The 13,250-nt window shown below is 50.1% G+C and overlaps 1 non-coding gene and 6 pseudogenes across 1 annotated transcript; all 7 read right to left on the bottom strand.

The window, feature by feature from the left end:
- Positions 1-3,117: 3,117 nt before the first annotated feature.
- On the bottom strand, positions 3,118-3,356 carry LOC139263579 (U2 spliceosomal RNA; annotated as a pseudogene).
- Positions 3,357-3,679: 323 nt separating this feature from the next.
- Positions 3,680-3,874, bottom strand: LOC139263589 (U2 spliceosomal RNA). Its single transcript, XR_011593171.1, has one exon. It is a non-coding gene; the product is annotated as a U2 spliceosomal RNA (small nuclear RNA).
- Positions 3,875-4,004: 130 nt separating this feature from the next.
- LOC139263540 (U2 spliceosomal RNA) lies at positions 4,005-4,239 on the bottom strand (annotated as a pseudogene).
- A 129-nt stretch (positions 4,240-4,368) lies between these two features.
- LOC139263621 (U2 spliceosomal RNA) lies at positions 4,369-4,599 on the bottom strand (annotated as a pseudogene).
- A 260-nt stretch (positions 4,600-4,859) lies between these two features.
- LOC139263636 (U2 spliceosomal RNA) lies at positions 4,860-5,090 on the bottom strand (annotated as a pseudogene).
- Positions 5,091-5,471: 381 nt separating this feature from the next.
- On the bottom strand, positions 5,472-5,701 carry LOC139263635 (U2 spliceosomal RNA; annotated as a pseudogene).
- Positions 5,702-5,839: 138 nt separating this feature from the next.
- LOC139263618 (U2 spliceosomal RNA) lies at positions 5,840-6,069 on the bottom strand (annotated as a pseudogene).
- Positions 6,070-13,250: the final 7,181 nt, after the last annotated feature.

Genomic DNA, 13,250 nt, shown 5'->3' with positions numbered 1-13,250 from the left:
ATACCAAACAAATTTCCCAGCACACTAGTGCTTCTGCAAGAACTGTGGACAAAGTAACGTTGTTTTCGAATCGAAATGTATATGGCAGGACTTACATGTCTGTAGCTGCACGTCCGCAGATGACTCAGAGTCCACCATCAAGGGTGGTGAATGCAAGGCAATTAACACCTTGTTGTCGCTGTGGGGGTGATCATCGATTCTGTTCATGCCGCTTCAAAGGATACGTTTGCAAGGGCTGTGGAACAATGGGACACCTCCAACGTATTTGCAGGCGAGTTGCAAATCCTGATAATCCTGCAAACCACCATGTTGCAGAGGAGGACAGATCCACGGTGGATCATGATGAACCAGAGCCTAAGACCGAGGAGGCAGAGGTATATGGGGTGCACACATTTACCAAAAAGTGTCCCCCAATAATGCTGAAGGTTGAACTAAATGGACTCCCGGTGTCCATGGAGCTGGACATGGGCGCAAGCCAGTCCATAATGAGTAAAAAGATTTTCGATAAGTTGTGGTGTAAAAAGGCTTCAAGGCCAATCCTGACTCCCATTCGCACCAAACTTAGAACGTACACAAAGGAATTGATTCCCGTAATTGGCTGTGCTACTGTAAAGGTCTCCAACGATGGAGCGGTGCACGATTTACCACTCTGGGTGGTACCGAGCGATGGTCCCACGCTGTTTGGCAGGAGCTGGCCGGGAAAGGTACGTTGGAACTGGGACGACGTCTGAGCGTTTTCATCCGTCGACGACACCTTATGTGCCCAGGTCCTAAGCAAGTTCCCCTCGCTGTTCGAACCAGGCATCGGGAAGTTCGAAGGAGCAAAAGTACAGATCCAGTTGATTCCAGGGGCGCGACCCATCCATCATAAAGCGAGAGCGGTACCTTACACGATGAGAGAGAGGGTGGAGATCGAGCTGGACAGGCTGCAACGAGGGGGCACCATTTCGCTGATCGAATTCAATAAGTGGGCTAGTCCGATTGTTCCAGTCCTCAAGGGAGACGGAACCGTCAGAATCTGTGGTGATTACAAAGTAATTATCAATCGTTTCTCACTGCAGGATCAATACCCGCTACCAAAGGCAGACATAGAAACATAGAAACATAGAAAATAGGTGCAGGAGCAGGCCATTCAGCCCTTCTAGCCTGCACCGCCATTCAATGAGTTCATGGACGACCTATTTGCGACGAAGCTGGACTTGACCTCGGCCTACATGATGCAGGAGCTGGAGGAATCTTCGAAAGGCCTCACCTGCATCAACACGCACAAAGGTCTTTTCGTTTACAACAGATGCCAGTTTGGGATTTGATCAGCCGCAGCGATTTTCCAGAGGAACCTGGAAAGCTTGCTGAAGTCGGTCCCGCGCACCGTGGTCTTCCAGGACAACATCTTGGTTACAGGTCGGGACACCGTCGAGCACCTGCAGAACCTGGAGGAGGTTCTTAGTCGGCTTAATCATGTGGGGCTCAGGCTAAAACGCTCGAAGTGCATTTTCCTGGCGCCTGAAGTGGAGTTCCTGGGGAGAAATATAGAAACATGGAAAATAGGTGCAGGAGTAGGCCATTCGGCCTTTCGAGCCTGCACCACCATTCAATAAGATCATGGCTGATCATTCACCTCAGTACCCGTTTCCTGCTTTCTCTCCATACCCCTTGATCCCTTTAGCCATAAGGGCCATATCTAACTCCCTCTTGAATATATCCAATGAACTGGCATCAACAACTCTCTGCGGTCGGGAATTCCACAGGTTAACAACTCTCTGAGTGAAGAAGTTCCTCCTCATCTCAGTCCTAAATGGCTTACCCCTTATCCTTAGACTGTGTCCCCTGGTTCTGGACTTCCCCAACATCGGGAACATTCTTCCTGCATCTAACCTGTCCAGTCCCTTCAGAATCTTATATGTTTCTATGAGATCCCCTCTCATCCTTCTAAACTCCAATGAATACAGGCCCAGTTGATCCAGTCTCTCCTCATATGTCTGTCCTGCCATCCTGGGAATCAGTTTGATGAACCTTCGCTGCACTCCCTCAATAGCAAGAACGTCCTTCCTCAGATTAAGAGACAATATTCCAGGTGAGGCCTCACCAAGGCCCTGTACAACTGCAGTAAGACCTCCCTGCTCCTATACTCAAATCCCCTAGCCAAGAAGACCAACATACCATTTGCCTTCTTACTGCCTGCTGTACATGCATGCCAACTTTCAATGACTAATGTACCATGATACCCAAGTCTCATTGCACCTCCCCTTTTCTTAATCTGGCGGCATTCAGATAATATTCTGCCTTCATGTTTTTGCCCTCAAAGTGGATAACCTCACATTTATCCACATTATACTGCATCTGCCATGCATTTGCCCACTCACCTAACCTGTCCAAGTCACCCTGCAGCCTCTTAGCATCCTCCTCACAGCTCACACTGCCACAGCGGACAACATCAGGTCCACCGATTCGAAGACGGAGGCAATCAAAAACGCTCCAAGACCACAAAACGTGACGGAGCTGCGGTCGTTTCTCGGACTCCTGACCTATTTTGTTAACTTCTTACCGGGTCTTAGCACATTGTTAGACCCCTATACTCTTTACTGCGTAAAGGAGATGAATGGGTATGGGGTAAAAGCCAAGAAAATGCCTTTGAGAAAGCTAGGAAGCTGTTATGTTCAAACAAATTGCTTGTGTTGTATGATCCATGTAAGCGTTTGGTACTAGCATGAGATTTATCGTCGTACGGGGTCGGGTGTGTAGTGCAACAAGCTAAGGAATTTGGGAAATTGCAACCGGTTGCTTATGCATCCAGAAGTCTGTCGAAGGCTGAGAGGGCCTATAGTATCATCGAAAAAGAAGCGGTAGCGTGTGTTTACCGGGAAAGAAAATGCATCAATATCTGTTCAGGCTCAAATTTGAATTGGAAACCGACCATAAGCCACTTATATCCCTCTTTTCTGAAAATAAGGGGATAAATACAAATGCATTGGCCCGCATCCAGAGATGGGTGCTCATGTTTTTTTTTTGAAATTCGTAGCCAATCATTCCAATTCTTTGTCAAATCACAAACGCCAGAGGTCACCTTGCACACATCAAGGATCACTCTGCGCCAATGCTCTTAGCCAAAAGGCCTAGAGCCACTGCACCGTTCCTGGAAGTACTGCAATACCAGGTTCGTGCCATGGAGGTGGATGGGTCAGGTCCCCCACACACGGCCGTGGAGGTGGATGGGTCAAGCCACCCCACCCACCTCCTATTTCCAAAAAAGCAAGCATATACCTTCCTGATCCAGGGAGAACCACCTTGGGGTTATGGTGCTTACTCCCCTGTCAGGTCAGTTACGCATGATCTTAGCCAAAAGGCCGAGAAGTGATCATGTTTTTTTTTTGGAAATTCGTAGCCAATCGTTCCAATTCTTTGTCAAATCACAAACGCCAGAGGTCACTTTGCACACATCAAGGATCACTCTGCGCCAATGCTCTTAGCCAAAATCGTGCCATGGAGGTGGATGGGTCAGGCCCCCCACACACCTCTGTGGAGGTGGATGGGTCAAGGCCGGGATCATGTTTTTTTTTTTATTTTTTTTTATAAATTCGTAGCCAATCGTTCCAATTCTTTGTCAAATCACAAACGCCAGAGGTCACCTTGCACATGCCAAGGATCACTCTGCGCCAATGCTCTTAGCCAAAAGGCCTAGAGCCACTGCACCGTTCCTGGAAGTACTGCAATACCAGGTTCGTGCCATGGAGGTGGATGGGTCAAGCCACCCCACCCACCTCCTGTTTCCAAAAAAGCAAGCATATACCTTCCTGACCAGGGAGAAACCACCCGGAGGTCATGGTGGCTGGTCAGGTCAGTTACACATGATCTTAGCCAAAAGGGGAGAAGCGGGCCGAGATCATGTTTTTTTTTTTAAATTCGTAGCCAATCGTTCCAATTCTTTGTCAAATCACAAACGCCAGAGGTCACCTTGCACATGCCAAGGATCACTCTGCGCCAATGCTCTTAGCCAAAAGGCCTAGAGCCACTGCACTGTTCCTGGAAGTACTGCAATACCAGGTTCGTGCCATGGAGGTGGATGGGTCAGGTCCCCCACACACCTCCGTGGAGGTGGATGGGTCAAACCTCCCCACCCACCTCCTGTTTCCAAAAATGCAAGCATATACCTTCCTGACCAGGGAGAAACCACCCGGAGGTCATGGTGGCTGGTCAGAAACGGTACTACACTTGATCTTAGCCAAAAGGCCGAGAAGCGAGATCATGTTTTTTTTTTTTATAAATTCGTAGCCAATCGTTTCCAATTCTTTGTCAAGTCACAAACGCCAGAGGTCACCCTGCACCAGTCAAGGATCACTCTGCGCCAATGCTCTTAGCCAAAAGGCCTAGAGCCACTGCACCGTTCCTGGAAGTACTGCAATACCAGGTTCGTGCCATGGAGGTGGATGGGTCAGGTCCCCCACACACCTCCGTGGAGGTGGATGGGTCAAGCCATCCCACCCACCTCCTGTTTACAAAAATGTAAGCATATACCTTCCTGACCAGGGAGAAACCACCCAGAGGTCATGGTGGCTGGTCAGGTTAGTTATGCAGATCTTAGCCAAAAGGCCGAGAAGCGATATCATGTTTTTTTTTATTATAAATTCGTAGCCAATCGTTTCCAATTCTTGAGGACCTGAGGACTGGGAGAGATTTAGAATTCAGCAGAGGAAGACAAAGGGTTTAATTAGGAGGGGGAAAATAGAATATGACATCATGTTTTTTTTTTTATAAATTCATAGCCAATCGTTTCCAATTCTTTGTCAAGTCACAAACGCCAGAGGTCACCCTGCACCAGTCAAGGATCACTCTGCGCCAATGCTCTTAGCCAAAAGGCCTAGAGCCACTGCACCGTTCCTGGAAGTACTGCAATACCAGGTTCGTGCCATGGAGGTGGATGGGTCAGGTCCCCCACACACCTCCGTGGAGGTGGATGGGTCAAGCCATCCCACCCACCTCCTGTTTACAAAAATGTAAGCATATACCTTCCTGACCAGGGAGAAACCACCCGGAAGTCATGGTGGCTGGTCAGGTTAGTTATGCAGATCTTAGCCAAAAGGCCGAGAAGCGACATCATGTTTTTTTTTTTTTTTTTTTAAATTCGTAGCCAATCGTTTCCAATTCTTTGTCAAGTCACAAACGCCAGAGGTCACCCTGCACCAGTCAAGGATCACTCTGCGCCAATGCTCTTAGCCAAAAGGCCTAGAGCCACTGCACCGTTCCTGGAAGTACTGCAATACCAGGTTCGTGCCATGGAGGTGGATGGGTCAGGCCCCCCACACACCTCCGTGGAGGTGGATGGGTCAAGCCATCCCAGAAGCGACATCATGTTTTTTTTTTTAAATTCATGTCCAATCGTTATCCAATCGTTACAATTCTTTGTCAAACGCCAGAGGTCACCCTGCACCAGTCAAGGATCACTCTGCGCCAATGCTCTTAGCCAAAAGGCCTAGAGCCACTGCACCGTTCCTGGAAGTACTGCAATACCAGGTTCGTGCCATGGAGGTGGATGGGTCAGGTCCCCCACACACCTCCGTGGAGGTGGATGGGTCACCAATCCCACCCACCTCCTGTTTACAAAAATGTAAGCATATACCTTCCTGACCAGGGAGAAACCACCCGGACGTCATGGTGGCTGGTCAGGTTAGTTATGCAGATCTTAGCCAAAAGGCCGAGAAGCGACATCATGTTTTTTTTTTTTTTTTTTTTAAATTCATGTCCAATCGTTATCCAATCGTTACAATTCTTTGTCAAACGCCAGAGGTCACCCTGCACCAGTCAAGGATCACTCTGCGCCAATGCTCTTAGCCAAAAGGCCTAGAGCCACTGCACCGTTCCTGGAAGTACTGCAATACCAGGTTCGTGCCATGGAGGTGGATGGGTCAGGTCCCCCACACACCTCCGTGGAGGTGGATGGGTCACCAATCCCACCCACCTCCTGTTTACAAAAATGTAAGCATATACCTTCCTGACCAGGGAGAAACCACCCGGACGTCATGGTGGCTGGTCAGGTTAGTTATGCAGATCTTAGCCAAAAGGCCGAGAAGCGATCATGTCCAATCGTTATCCAATCGTTACAATTCTTTGTCAAACGCCAGAGGCCACCCCTAGGCCAACTGCACAGCAGCCCAGCGAAGGCCCAACAAACGACTCACCAACATTAGCATTTGGATCGAGACAATGAACCAAGGAAAGGAAGGCCCCAGATTGACTCACATTGTAAATAGTTACACTATTGACTTTGGGGGGGGGAGTGTTGTTATGTATGTAAACATGTAATTACCATGTCTAACCACCAGAGGGCTTTTCCCCTGGAGTCCCAAGGGATCCCACAATCCCTTGGGAACACCTGTATAATAAGGAGGCCTCACAGGCTGGAGAGGCACTCTGAGATCTGTAATAAAGGACGACGCTCACACTTACTTTGAACTTGCAGTATCTAGACTGACTCCTTATCCAAGACATAACAGTTTCCATGCTGAAGTGCAGCCTTCTCAAACACTGCTCATCTGTCACGTTAACATAAGACATCCTGATGCGAAACACCTCCATGCTGTAAGGCCTCCTTTGCCCCTCCCCCCTTCTTTAAGCCTCCACAGGTCTTTGCTGCTGTGCTCGCTGATGTTTCCCTGGTGTGTTAACCTCAAAGGTAATCCCAGCAACATCCCATCTTGGCCAGTACTCCTGCAGCCAGTAAAGTGGCAGCCAAGTCATCTCTCCAACAGTTATTTAGTATTAAAGACTCTCCAAACACAGCCAAAAAATGGCTCCAAAAATCCTCAGCAGCCGGAAAGAACTATCTAGAGTCACACCTTAAAGAAGATAGGGATTGTTATACATGTATACTTGTATTTACTCTGTACAGCCACCAGAGAGCTGGAGTCCCAAGGGATACCATAAGCCCATGGAGTACAGGTATTTAAGGAGGCTTCAAAGGTTGGAGAGGCACCTTGGAGACCTGCAATAAAAGACTAAGGTCACACTTTACTTTGAGCTCACAGTGTTCAGTTTGACTCTTTCTCCATATACAACAAGTGGCGACAAGATACAGAGAGCGAACCCAAAGATGCAGAGAACAGTGGGCATCCTGGAGAAATTCTCGGAGGGAGGTGATTGGGAAACTTTTGTGGCCAACGAGCTAGATGGGGAAGAGAGCATTGTCAAATGAAGGGCGATCGTCCTCACCGTCTGTGGGGCACCAAAGTATGGCCTCATGAAGAATCTGCTCACTCCAGCGAAACCCACGGAGAAATCATACGACGATTTGTGCACACTGGTCCGCGACCACTTGAACCCGAAGGAAAGCGATCTGATGGCGAGGTACCAGTTCTACACCTACAAAAGGTCTGAAGGCCAGGAAGTGGCGAGTTATGTCGCCGACCTAAGATGCCTTGCAGAACATTGCGAATTTGAAGGACATTTGGAGCACATGTTTAGAGTCTTTTTCGTACTTGGCATTGGCCATGAAACCATACTTCGCAAACTTTTGACTGTAGAGACCCCAATCTTGAGTAAGGCCATAGCGATAGCCCAGGCATTCATTGCCACCAATGACAATTCAAAGCAAATCTCTCAGCACGCAAGTGCTGTTACAAGTACTGTGAACAAAGTGATGTTGTTTTCGAATCGTAACGTACAGGGCAGGTCACATATACCTGCAGCTACAAGTCCGCAGATGTCTCAGAGTCCACCATCATGGGTGATGAATGCAAAGCCATTAACATCTTGTTGGCGCTGCCGGGGTGATCATTGTTTCCATTCATGCCAATTCAAAGAGTACGTTTGCAAGGGCTGTGGAACAATGGGACACCTCCAACGTATGTGCAGGCGAGCTGCTAAGCCTGTTAAATCTGCAAACCACCATGTTGCAGAGGAGGACAGATCCATGGAGGATCACGATGAACCAGAGCATCAGATCGAGGAGGCAGAGGTACAGGGGGTGCACACATTCACCACGAATTGTCCCCCGATAATGCTGAATCATTGAAATAAATGAACTCCCGGTGTCAATGGAGCTGGACACGGGCGTGAGCCAGTCCATCATGGGCAAAAAGACTTTCAAAAGGTTGTGGTGCAACAAGGCCTCAAGGCCAGTCTTAACTCCAGTTCGCACGAAACTAAGAACTTTCACGAAAGAACTGATTTCTGTAATCGGCAGTGCTACTGTAAAGGTCTCCTACGATGGAGCGGTGCACAAGCTACCACTCTGGGTGGTACCGGGTGCTGGTCCCACACTGCTCGGCAGGAGCTGGCTGGGAAAGATCCGCTGGAACTGGGACGACGTCCGAGCACTATCGCCTGCTGATTACACTGCGTGTGCCCAGGTCTTAAACAGATTTCCTTCGCTGTTCGAACAAGGCAGCGGGAAATTCCAAGGAGCAAAAGTGCAGATCCACCTAATTCCGGGGGCGCGACTATTCCATCACAAGGTGAGAGCAGTACTGTACATGATGAGAGAAAGGGTAGAGATCGAGCTAGACCAGCTGCAAAGAGAAAGCATCATTTCCCTGATCGAGTTCAATGAGTGGGCCAGTCCTATCGTCCCAGTCCTCCAGGGAGATGGCACTGTCAGAATCTGTGGCGATTACAAAGTAACTATTAATTGTTTCTCCCTGCAGGACCAATACCCACTACCAAAGGCCGACGACCTCTTTGCAACGCTGGCGGGAGGAAAGACGTTCATGAAGCTGGATCTGACTTCAGCCTACATGACGCAGGAACTGGAGGAATCACCGAAGGCCTTCACCTGCATCAACACACACAAAGGTCTTTTTGTTTATAACAGGTGCCTGTTTGGAATCCGATCGGTGGCGGCGATATTCTAGATAAACATGGAAAGCTTACTGAAGTCGGTCCCGCATACCGTGGTCTTCCAGGACAATATCTTGGTCACAGGTCGGAACACAGTCGAGCATCTGCAGAACCTGGAGGAGGTACTTAGTCGACTCAACCACGTGGGGCTCAGGTTAAAACATTCGAAGTGTGTTTTGCTGGCACCTGAAGTGGAGTTCCTGGGAAGGAGGATTGCGCCGGACAGCATCAGGCCTACCAACGCGAAGACGGAGGCAATCGAGAACGCACCGAGGCCACAAAACGTGATGGAGCTGCGGTCGTTTCTGGGACTCCTGAACTACTTTGGTAACTTCTTACCGGGTCTCAGCGCACTGTTAGAACCACTGCATGTCTTACTACAAAAAGGGGACGAATGGGTTTGGGGCAAAAGCCAAGAAAATGCCTTTGTAAAAGCGAGAAAATTGTTATGTTCAAACAAATTGCGTGTATTGTATGATCCATGTAAGCGTTTGGTACTAGCATGTGATGCGTCGTCATATGGCGTCGGGTGTGTATTGCAACAAGCTAATGATTTCGGGAAACTGCAACTGGTTGCTTATGCATCCAGGAATGTGTCTAAGGCTGAGAGAGCCTACAGCATGATTCAGAAAATAGCTTTAGCGAGTAAAGAAAATGCATTAATACCTGTTTGGGCTAAACTTCGAATTTGGAAACTGACCATAAACCACTTATATCCCTGTTCTCCGAGAGTAAAAGGATAAATACCAACGCATCGGCCCGCATCCAGAAATGGGCACTCATGTTTTTTTTTTTTATTTCAAAATATACTTTATTCATAAAAAGAATCTGTACAGTACATTCGATGGCATTTCATTACATTTCGCTGCGGTCAGCAATCCCATACAATACATCTGGGTGCCGACGGCAGTTTCGTTCATTACATTTCTCGTTTTTCTGTCCAACTGCGATTCAGTACAATAAACAGGGTACATTGTGGTACATTTACACAAATTACATTTCATGTGTTACATTACAGAGCCCGGAATGGGTGATGGTACATTTACATTTTTTCTTTTCAAACTTGCATTTCATAACACACCTTACATTGTACATGGCACTACATTGATGTTTACAGGTTTGGTGCTCTCTGTACACAAAGTGTGAATTTCAAATACAAATACAGCCCGAGGGAGTTTGCTGCTGATTTCTGCCCCCGGGTTTTCCGTGGCGGAAGGGTTTTAGACTGTGGCCCTACCCCACCGTGCCTTTGCGGCGACTGCACCAATTTTCAGTGCGTCCCTCAGCACGTATTCCTGGATCTTGGATTGCGCCAGTCTGCAACATGCGAACGTGGTCATCTCCTTGTTCTGGAAGACCAGCAAGTTTCGGCAAGACCAAAGGGCGTCTTTGACCGAGTTGATGGCCCTCCAGCAGCAGGTGATGTCTGTCTCGGTGTGTGTCCCTGGGAACAGCCCGTAGAGCACAGAGTCCTGTGTTACGGAGCTGCTTGGGATGAACCTCGACAGCAACCACTGCATCTCTTTCCAGACCTGCGTCGCAAAGGCGCAATCCTGAAGGAGATGGGTGACAGTCTCGTCCGCCCCGCAGCCGGCCCGGGGGCACCGTGCCGTGCTGCTGAGGCGTCGGCTGTGCATGAACACTCTGACGGGTAGGGCCCCCCTCACCGCCAACCAAGCTACGTCTTGGTGCTTGTGTGTAAGCTTTGGCGATGAGACGTTCTGCCAAACAAGTTCGACAGTCCGCTCAGGGAACCACCCGACAGGGTCCACCGTCTCCTTCTTTCGTAAGGTGTCCAGGACCTTACGTGCTGACCACTGTTTGATGGCCTTGTGGTCAAAGGGGTTTCTTTTGAAGAACTTTTCCACGAAGGACAGGTGGACAGGCATGGTCCAACTGGTGGGGGCGTTTCGCGGCAGCGTGGCCAGACCCATCCTTCTCAACAATGGGGACAGGTAGAACCTCAGCACGTAGTGACACTTGGTGTTTGCGTACTGGGGGTCTGTGCATAGCTTGATGCAGCCGCACACAAAGGTGGCCATCAGGATGAGGGCCACGTTCGGAACGTTCTTTCCTCCACTGTCCAGAGATTTGTACATCGTGTCTCTGCGGACACGGTCCATTTTGGATCTCCAGACAAAGTGGAAGACGGCTCGGGTGACTGCCGCGGCGCTGCATCGTGAGATGGGCCAGACCTGCGCCACGTACAACAACACCGAGAGCACCTCGCTCCTGATGACCAGGTTCTTGCCTGTGATGGAAAGGGAGCGCTGCTCCCAAAATGACAGTTTCTGTCTGACCTTGGCAATGCGCTCGTCCCAGTTTTTGGCGCACGCCCCGTCCGCTCCGAACCATATTCCCAGCACCTTCAGGAAATCTGGCTTGACGGTGAAGGGAATGGAGGCTCGGTCGGTCCAGTGACCAAAGAGCATGGCCTCGCTTTTGGTGCGGTTGACCTTTGCTCCCGAGGCCAGTTCAAACTGGTCGCAGATTGCGAGCAATCTGCTGACCGACTGCGTGTCCGAGCAAAAGACGGCGACGTCGTCCATGTACAGCGAGGTTTTGACCTAGGCGCCTCCGCTGCCTGGGATCGTCACCCCTCTGATGCCCGCGTCCTTCCTGATGGACTCGGCAAAGGGCTCGATACAACACACAAACAAGACAGACGACAGAGGACAGCCTTGCCTGACTCCAGATCTGATTGGAAAGCTTTGAGTTTCCCACCCGTTGATTAGAACTGCACTACTGATGTCTGTGTAGAGCAGTTTGACCCAATTTCGGATGCCCTCCCCGAACCCCATTTTGGAGAGCACGTCCATCAGGTACGTGTGCGATATCCTGTCAAAGGCTTTCTCCTGGTCTAAGCTGATTAGACAGGTGTTCACCCTCCTGTCCCGCACGTAGGCGATCGTATCTCTGAGTAGCGCGAGGCTATCAGAGATCTTCCTGCCGGGGACAGCGCAGGTCTGGTCCGGGTGAATCACCAGCTCAAGAGCAGACTTGACCCTGTTGGCGATGACCTTTGACAGGATCTTGTAGTCCACATTGAGCAGCGAAATGGGCCGCCAGTTTTTGATTTCCTCCCTCTCCCCCTTCTGCTTGTAGATGAGGGTGATGATGCCTTTCCTCATCGATTCTGACATGCTGCCGGCCAGAAGCATACCTCCGTACACTTCCAGCAGGTCCGGGCCTATCCAGTCCCACAGAGCCGAGTACAACTCGACCGGTAAGCCATCGCTTCCGGGAGTTTTATTCGTCTCGAAGGACCGGATGGCCTTTGTCAGCTCGTCCAGAGTTAGCGGGTGGTCCAGACTCTCTCGCTTGCCGTCGTCTAAGACATCCGAAATAGACGACAGGAAAGACTGGGAGGCCGCGCGGTCTGTGGGTTTGACTTCGTACAGCCTGGCATAGAAAGATTCGCTGATCCTCTGCATGTCAGGCTGCGAAGACGTCACAGAACCGTCTTCTTCCTTTAGGCTAGTGATCACAGAGCTCCCCCTGTGTACCTTTTGGAAGAAGAAACGCGAACACGTCTCATCCTGCTCGACGGAGCGGACTCTGGATCGGAAGATGATCTTGGAGGACTCCGAGGCAAAGAGCGAGCCTTGCTGGCCCTTCACCTCTTCGAGTTCCTCCGCGACATCGACCCCCATCGACTGCAGCAGGAGCAGGTTTTGCATATTTGTCTGGAGTCGGGATAATTCCCTCTGTCTCCCTCTCGCCTCCTGAACACCTTTGAGGATGAAGAACCTCTTGATGTTCGTCTTGATTGTTTCCCACCAGTGCATCGGGGAATCGCAGAGGGGTTTTACGGTCCTCCAACCTTTGTAATCCCTCTTGAGTTCCTCAATGTTTTCCCGAGTCAACAGTTTCACGTTCAGCTTCCATATCCCTCTGCCAACTTTCTGATTGTCCTGCATGTGGCAGTCAGCCAGTAGGAGGCAGTGGTCAGAGAAGAACACCGGCGTGACGTCGGTGGATCTGACCTTGAGCGTGTGGGACACAAACAGGAAGTCAATTCTGGAACGGACGGACCCGTCTGGTCTCGACCAGGTGTATCTGCGCGGTGCTCCGTCTGCAGGGTTGCTGAAGACGTCGCACAGCTTGGCATCTTTTACCGCATCCATCAGGAGTTTGGACGTGGCGTCCAGTTTGCTGTCGGCTCTGCTGGATCGTCCAGCCGCATCGATGATGCAGTTGAAGTCACCACCCAGAATGACCGGTCTGGACGTTGCCAGTAACAGTGGGAGCTGCTGGAAGAGGGCCAGCCTCTCGTTCTTCACCGCTGGAGCATAAACATTAATTAACCTGAGAGGGGAGTTTTTGTACATTACATCTGCTACGAGGAGGCGGCCGCCCACCAACTCCTTAACTTCGGTGATGGTGAAGTGGCCTCCCCGCAGCAGAATGCCCAAGCCAGA

Source organism: Pristiophorus japonicus, chromosome 4 (genome assembly GCF_044704955.1).
Source record: "Pristiophorus japonicus isolate sPriJap1 chromosome 4, sPriJap1.hap1, whole genome shotgun sequence".
NCBI lineage: Eukaryota > Metazoa > Chordata > Chondrichthyes > Pristiophoridae > Pristiophorus > Pristiophorus japonicus.
This window is presented reverse-complemented; position numbering and strand designations above follow the sequence as displayed.